We start from the raw sequence: 9,326 nt of genomic DNA, 5'->3' as shown, positions 1-9,326 counted from the left end.
GGCGTTTCAAATTTACAGGGATATGACAACTAGCCCAACAAACTTGATATAAATTATTGTAAATAATTAATTCACAAAATTTACCACATCCATTGTATGTTTTAATCACGATTGTCCTTATAAAGTTTACTCAAATACAAATATCTGAGGGACCCTCCAATGTCCAATGTTTTACTTCTTAAGGGTGGTCCCTGATGCCTCATGGGGGATCCCCCAGCCCCCCTTCAATTCGAGCACTGGCTGTATCGCTTCCACATATTCACGTATGTGGAGGTCTGTGGGTTAAGCCCCGGATATCCACTTACCCTAGAACTGACCCTGGTTTACAGTGTATATTTATTGATCAGACAGGTGAAAATTACAGTTATTTTTGTCACTTTATTTCAAATATTGATCAAACAGACTGAAACTAACCGTGCATTAATTGGCTTCAATGCACAACTTTCAGCCAATCAGAATAGAGTATTCAAACAGATTAAAGTAGAAGTAACAGCTACACACGTGACAGTGTCATATCACAAAAAAACAACAAGAGGGGAAACAAACCCTAAGGAATTAAACAGTCACCACCATCACTCTTATCTTCACCAGTATGATCTTCGTCTTATGTTTCTTCTCTTTTGATCTCCATCATGTTTCTACTTTTTATCAGTTTCACTGCAGAAAGAATATCATTTTCATCAGTCGTTCAATGTCTTACATTACTTTTTGTATTTATGTCAATAAACCAATATAACAAACAGAAACTATTGAGAACATGTTAGTTAGACACAAAAATTATAATCATTCAAGGAAGAAAAAAACAAACAACAAATAGTAACAATTAAAAAAACACAAACGAGAGAATTATACAAGATTAAACATTTGAGGGCTATATATGAATAAAGGACAATTGTTTTAATGGCCAGGACAAAAAAAGAGAAAATTGACAATAGTTGATTTTTAGCCAAAAAATATTTTTTGTGTTTTACACTACAGTTCAGTACAGGTGTCAAATGTATGTCAAAAATGAGTTCTACAAGATTTTACATGCACAAATGAATGTGTATCTTCTTAGTGGTGTTTTTTGCACTCATAATATGCCCCAAACATGCAAAATCTTGTACAATTCCACAACTGATAAAAAACGTTACTGATCAATAACGGGCATTTACTTCAGAAATAGAAAACTTTTCATTTTAATAGGAAAAGTTAATTATTGACAATACTCAACACCACATTGTGAGTGATGATGTGTTGAGCTGCAATCCGCGAACAAAAACGTGGTGCATAACGTCTAGATTCATTTTTTTTTTTATCGTTTATATAAAGTTTAACCTGGACTAAAGAGTCTCTACATTAAAACAATCAAAGAATGTATCAAAATGATCGTCATGAATCTAGTGTTGAGTGTGATGTGTCTCCAGTCCAGCAGGAGTCGCTCTGCAGCTCTTCAGTCCGCCGATAAACCCACTAAAGAAAGAAAGAAAGACAAACATCAAGCGCTACGTGTTTACATCACTTTGATTTTCTCTCTTTAGTGTTTTAAACACAGTGTTGTGTGTCTGTGTGTGTGTGTGTGTGTGTGTGTGTTTGTGTTTAGATGTTAACGATGACGTCACAGATGTGCTGTAAATCAGTGGGAACTGATCTGTCCATGCTGGATATTGATGATTTCATCACAGAAATCTGTCAGCTGAAGAAAGAGGTGAAGTTACTGGAGGAAAAGCTGAGGACAAGAGGAGATGAACTCAACACAGAGGTTTGGACACATTCAACATCATTTACCTCAATCACTCACACTGCTTTTAAATGTTTGTATTTTAATAATGTTTTTAATCTCACTGTCATAGTTTATATCTTTATCTCAATATATTTCCTCTCTGAACAGAAGTCCAGACACACACAGGACTCAGAGCTCAGCCTCACTTTACTCTGTTATACTGACACAAACCCCACAGACGCTCAGGACACTGTGTGTGACAGTAATCACACCTTGAATCAGGATGAATCTACTGATCAAACCTCCACAGAGTCTCTGGATTCTGTCTGTAACGCTGGAGAACAGCAGATCCTGAACACCAGACCACTGAACATGTGTTCTGTCACACTGATGGACTGCAGGAAACTGATGGAGATCAAAACAGAACTCACAGTAAAGGAAGAACAGACTGATGAAGATGACAATCATGATCATGATTTTATTGCTTCAGGTATGTTTCTTCTGTTGTCTTCCACCATATTTTATTCTAATGGAAGTTGCTGTTTCATCAAAGGTCGTTTTAACCTCACTTTATCGAATTATCGAACCACGTATTCAATCCTCCTATACATTACAAGCAAAATGATCCTATTCATTTCAAAGTAGAGCCGGTGACTTCCGACGACACGAGCAGTCGCAACCGTTGGCGACCGGATGGGCAGAAGCGACAGCCAATAGAAATATGGTAGATCTAACATGATCGATGGATGTCGTCACTCAGGCAACCACAAAGTCGCTTATAATCTGCACGCAGCTTTACGTCTCTACATATAGTCCCTTCTTATGTTTCGCTAGGACTGCCCACGAAAACTTCACTCTTCTCCCCTGTATCTCGTAGACAAATCACAGCAGACTAGACTAGTCAGTCAAGAAGTAAGGTAAGAAAAACTACCTATTGTAACAGAGTAATAGTGTTTTTTTTTACACCTTGTAAATAAATTAATCAATATAGGACCTTTGAAATCAAGAAATATTTACTCTTGAAATAAATATTCAACTCAGCGTTGTCTCACCATCACACTATGAGCGCATGATGTAGAGATGATCCGACTGCGTGGAATACAGGACAGCATTGAAATCGATAACTGCACAACACAGTGAAATAAATAACTTAATATTTTCCTTAATTACTGGGCATATATCATCGGCTGTCAAAGTCTGGAAAAACAGCCATTAAGCTCACACAATCGTTTCTCTTAATGTCCTTGTTATCTGTCCTATTTATTTTCATAATATAACCGGAATGAAGAAACATTCATCTTTACAGTTATGTCTTTAATATTTGATCTCAGGTGAAGGACACCACTAATTAAGGATTTGTTTTTAATGAGGTGTCAATGATCAGTCTAAATGCTGTAAATATAAATACTGCAGAGATAATTATGAATAATTATAACAATTATTAATTTGTAAATCTCAGTCAATCTCATGTGTGGGCGTTTGTTGTTTCGTAACGGAGATAGGGATGAGATCATAATTTTTTTAATAAAAGTATGTCAAGACTAAAATTGACCATTTTTTTATATATATTATATATGATGTTGTTAATAAATATTATTGGTGCTTTATTGTGTTATTTTATTTTTAAGTTTGCTTAATTTAATATACTGTTGGGCTGTTTTAATCTACATAAACGTGTCATATTCTCGAAAATAAAATGTTTTTTTTTTGTTTCAGATGAGAGCGGTGATTCATGTGGTGATGGAGAAACGGCCTCTACATCAAAACAGCGACTGACAGCACAAACTCTTTCCTGCATCACCTGTGGAAAGACATTCAGTTCACAGAGACGTTTAGAGACACATGAGAGAAAACACACAGAACAGAAACTCTTCACCTGCACCAGATGTGACATCAGCTTTCCTACCTTACAAGAGAAGAAACTTCATTCACAAGAGCACAGAGACAAGAAACACTTTCCCTGTCAGCAGTGTGGGAAGAGTTTTGTCTCCTCTTTTAGTCTAAAACGTCACATGAAGACACACACTGATGAAAAACCTTTCCACTGCAGTGAATGTGACATGTGTTTCGACACTAATGGAAATTTTGCTATACATCAGAGAATTCACACAGGAGAAAAACCGTACGAGTCCAAACTCTTTCACTGTCAGCAGTGTGGGAAGACTTTTAGCTCCTCTTCTAGTCTGAGACGTCACATGAGGAGGACACACACTGGAAAAAAGTCTTTCCACTGCAGTGAATGTGACAAATATTTCAGCTCCAAATGTTATCTTGTTATTCATCAGAGAATTCACTCCGGAGAAAAACCACACGAGTGTCCTCACTGTGGGTGGAGATTCAGTTATGGAGGCAATCTGAATCAACACATGCGTTTACACACCAATGAGAAACCGTATCAGTGCAGTGAATGTGGAAAAACCTTCACACAGTCAAGTTCTCTAAAGTCACACCAGAGAACTCACTCTGATGAGAAACACTATCAGTGTTCACGATGTGATAAACGTTTCAATCATAAATCTCATCTGATAACTCATGAGAGAACTCACACTGGAGAGAAACCTTACCTCTGCTCTCACTGTGGAAAGAGTTTTTCTCGGCCTAGTTCTTTTAAAGTTCATCTGAGAATTCACACTGGAGAGAAACCTCATCACTGCAGTGTTTGCGGGAAGAGTTTCAGTCGTCGTCACCATTTAGTGACACACAAAAGAACTCACACAGGTGAAAGACCTTACAAATGTTCTCAGTGTGACAAGACGTTTACTCAAAGAGTTCTCCTTAGAATCCATGAGAGAGTTCACACTGGAGAGAAACCTTATCACTGCTCCATCTGTGGAGAGCGATTTGATCAGTTAGGAAGTTTTCAGACTCATCAGAAGAAACATGCTGAAGAACAAACTGCACTGGAATCATTTTAGAATCCCTACAAGATGCACTCAGGCACTATTATTTGCCGTTTTGTAATATAAACAGTGTGAGTGGTCTGTTCACATGGAAAATTAAAAAGTAAGAAGTGCACTTTAAGTACCCATGTGATGCACTCAACCAAAAATATAAAGTGTGGAACGGTGGACACGGATGGGTACCAAAAGAGAGGCTGAGCTTTCAGTGTTCTCCCGCAGAGTGATAACGCACGCTGATTGTGACTGTTACACAAAAAAACATGGCAAGCACAACTTCAAATCAAATTTTATTGGTCTGCATTGTATTAAGCGATTGACCTCTTCTGCCTTCGGTCTGGGAAACCACATAAACATCCGGTTAGTTAGTATAAAACCATAAAGTAATCCGTTTGGGACGATATTCCCTTCAAGAGTTCCTACACTAGACGGTGGTGTGTATAGTGTATAGAATGGTATTTAGGAAAAATATGAGTACTTCAGTATGCATCCAGTAACTGTATATGTACGGCACACGCTTTCGTCAGTTCAAAATTAACGTTTCACCTCATTGATTCGCATTTGCTTGCCGATTTTCTTTTCACTAACAAATGTGAGATGAAGTATACACTTGAATGATATTTGAAAGATTGACACTTCTTATACTAGTAACTTGGTGCTAGTACTCATTGTGTTATTGACCCTGTGACAGATCGCTTTATTGTTTCCTAAATTGTAAAAAAAGTAATACACCCTGCTGTGTGTTAGTGTCGTCCTGAGGTTTATGATCAGATGGAAGGTAAGAATATAATGTTAGCTTTAAGTTAATCGTTTATTCTTTTGTCAATAAATATCTGCTTTATATCCTCTATTTTGTAATGATGTTATTGTTGGTTACTGTGGTTAAGCTATAGTAAGCATGTTGTTTAAACCCTGGTTCATTTTCCTACGAGGTGAATTGTGTAATTTACCTTCATTTACGATTAATTGCATCCATGATATAGAATAAAAGTTTGTGTTTACATAAAACAGTATTTGACTGTGTACTTTTCATATTAATCTAGTATTTATAAACACATACATGTATACATATTTAGGAAATATTTACATGTATTTATTTATATTTGTCAGTCATTTAAATAATATATAAACATTCATTAATGTTTACATTTGATATGTTTTCTTTAGTATATGCGTGTATGTGTATGTGTTTATAAATACAAAATGAATATGCACTACACTGAAATATATTATTTAATCACAAACTTAATGTTTAAAAAGGTCATGGGATCAATTCCCAGGAAACAAACATATTGATTAAAATGTTAACCTTTAATGCTTTGGATAAAAGCGTCTGCCAGATGTAAAATGTAATATTGTGTCTTGTGTGGGATTATGTTTTTGAATTCTTTAAAATAGATTAAATATACATTAAATGTATTAAATATAACTGTACTAAAACCAATATTAAACATGGTTCATAATAATTAGTGTCATTACCATCCCTGCTGAAACAACACAAAAACCATCACAGATATTCTTAATGGCTTCTATTAAATATACCATTATTACCTAAAAGCCATTTCTATTACATAATTAGTTAAGTAGTTTGTTTTGGTCTTCTATTGATTCCCATCTGCCAGATTACATCCCACCAGAACGCACTATTACAGTTTCCATTAAAACAAATACAGTTCCCATTATAACCATTAAATGAATTACATTTCTGTGATGGTTGCTATTGGGTTTTCAAAAGGATTCTTTTGTTTTAGGAGTGATTTTAAAGCAAGGGATCTGTTAGATCCAGTGTATTAGCAATGAAGCATGTGTAATTGAGTAATACAACTCTTCATCTTGACATTCAAACATTCTCCAGTCAAGAGCAATGAGTGTTTTTAGGTTTGCGAGTAAATCTCACTGTTAAAAACACAATTCAGTGAGAGATGAAAACTAAACCAGTTACACCTGCAATCATGGCTAAAAAAAACCATCATAACGGCTTACACATGGAGGGAGAATGGACGCCAATGGAAAACAGGCTTAACCACGCTACATAAACTGCTTTTATGAGGAAATAGTTTAATATTTAATGAAACGACAGGTCTCTGTGTTAACTGTGTGTGTGTTTGTGTTTAGATGTTGAAGATGACGTCACAGATGTGCTGTAAATCAGTGGGAACTGATCTGTCCATGCTGGATATTGAGGAATTCATCACAGAAATCTGTCAGCTGAAGAAAGAGTGATGTTGATTGTTTTATTACTTCAGGTATGTTTTTCTGTTGCAAAACCTTTGGGCAGTTATTTATAAAACACATTCTGTGGAGAAACTCTATCAGTGTTCATACTGTGATAAACGTTTCCGTCATAAATCTCAGCTGATAACTTCACAGTGGAGAGAAACCGTACGTCTGCTCTCACTGTGGAAAGAGATTTGCAGATCCATCTTATTTCAGACATCTTATGACATCTGACAGCAGACATCTTGCAGATGTAAATGCAGATGTCAAATAGATGTCTAACAGATGTATGTGTGCTGTCAGTGTTATGACAATGTTATTGTTTTGGGGGTTCCCTTTCGAGAGCGGTCACTTCGACATTGCGGAGACCGCATATGAAACTCCTCCTCTTTTTCACTTTTCCTGAAATCTTATAGGATAACGCCAGTAAAAAAACTGGCCAATTGTCGCAAGAATGCAACCGTATGCAAATACTGACGAATCCAGACAGTATAAATACAGTGCATGTGACGACAATCCTCAGAATCTTCTTTTTCACGCTGCCATCGTTGAAGACGCAACTGGATATTTTTCACCGCATCCGATGGCTTCATACTGTCGTCTTTGCGCGGGTCCCATTGACCCGCAGGATACGCACGAGCACTGCATTGCCTGCCTGGGCCTGGCTCATGCGGAGGCTGCATTCTGCGAGTCCGATTGCGCGCACTGTGCGGACCTGCCGGCGCGTGTCTTGAGAACTCGCAGGAACATCGCTCGTGGAAATATAGGGTCAAGGCTCACTGCCACCAACGAGTCGCTGGTGAGTCTACCCGCTCCAAGGGGGAGCGGCGACGACACGGCTCCGGACCGCTGTCCTCTGCCGTCACCCCATTCCCCAGTCCTCTACGCCGACGAGAGTCTTCGTCCCCCGCCTTCCGTCTTGGGCGCCGTTTCCTTCGGCGCTGAGGAGGACGACGACTCCATGTCCATCTCGGCTTCAGACAAGGACTGGGCAGGGTCGGAGCGGGATCGCCCCGACCTAGAGAGCACCCCGGACCTCCACGAGGAGTTCATGAGGGTCCTCGAGAAGGCCGTCAGCGAGCTCGACATCACCTGGAGTTCACCTGAGGAGCCGGCAAAAAGTAAGCTCGACTCGTGGTACCTTCAGGCGGGCCGCCGTCAGGCCACATCAAAGAGGAGTGCGCCATTCTTTCCAGATGTCCACGAGCACGTGGTGAAATCGTGGTCTGCTCCTCAGTCGGCGCGCGTTCACGCCGCTACGCAATCCATGTTCGCCCACGTGGTCGGAGCGGAGGCCCACGGTTACGTGCGCATGCCACCCGTCGAGGAGACCCTCGCCGCTCATTTGTGCCCTTCTACCACCTCGCTGGGCTCGGACCCAGGCCTGCCGTCGAAGCCGTGCAGGTTTACCGCTCATCTCGCCGGTAAGGCTTACGCATCCGCCGGAGAAGCCGCTTCCGCTTTGCACGCAATGGCGGTGCTGCAGGTGTTCCAGGCTAAGATCCTTCAGTCGCTGGATAGCGGCAGCCTGGAGGCGGACGCCACGAGGGATCTGAGGGCAGCGACCGACTTCGCTCTGATGGCAACGAAGCGGACCGCACAAGCTATCGGCCGATCCATGGGGTTCATGGTCGTCCTACACCGTCATCTCTGGCTTACGTTGGCGGACCTGAAAGACGCTGACCGTAAGTCTCTCCTCAACGCCCCGATCACTCCCTCCGGCCTCTTTGGTGACGTCGTGGAGTCGGTGGTGGAGCGCTTCGGGGAGACGCAAAAGCGCGCCAAGGCCATGAGTCACGTGCTCCCGCGACGCTCTTATCAACCGTCTCCTAGAGCCCGTTCTTCATCCGCGTCGCACTCCGCGCAGAGGCCGACCAAACAGCACGCTGCTTCCGCCCAGGCTTCTCGAGGTCGTGAGCCGGATGCACGGCCTAAACAATGGTCGGGCCCGCCTAAGAAGAGGTACGGGCCGAAGGGAGGACCGCAGAGAGGACCGCCGCGCCACGACGGCGGAGCGTCATCGTCTGCCAAGCCGTCATCCTGACGGACCTATAAAGAGGAGGAGAGAGTTTGTGAGCGTTCCGGTGGCCCCCAAACGCCGCTGTTTGCATCAGTTTTCCCCCGCGGTTGCGGGCGAACATTGCAATGTTGTAAATGTCTGTGTAAATGCAATAAAAACACATACCTGTTCACAAAAAGAGCTCTTTCCCCCTCACACGACCAATGCTGCGTTCCTTGCCCTGCCACGGTGCAGCGCGAAGCCGCAGTTAATCCCGACTATAACCAGCCTTCCCTCGTCCACGGTCTTTCCCGTGGGCGAGAGACGGCTGGAGTCTCACGCACGGGCTATTTCCCCGCCAGTGCAATTAGCCTCGCTGCACCAGCGTGCTTCCCTAAACGGTCCGCTGACGGTAACGCCCGAAGAGATTCGGCCATTATGTCTGTTTCTGGACGCGTGGAAGGCCATTCCGGACATTTCTCATTGGCTACTAAATGTGATAGAACACGGG

The sequence above is a fragment of the Triplophysa dalaica genome, chromosome 2 (assembly GCF_015846415.1).
Source record: "Triplophysa dalaica isolate WHDGS20190420 chromosome 2, ASM1584641v1, whole genome shotgun sequence".
NCBI classification, from domain to species: Eukaryota; Metazoa; Chordata; class Actinopteri; order Cypriniformes; family Nemacheilidae; genus Triplophysa; species Triplophysa dalaica.
Note: the sequence above shows the minus strand (reverse complement) of the source record.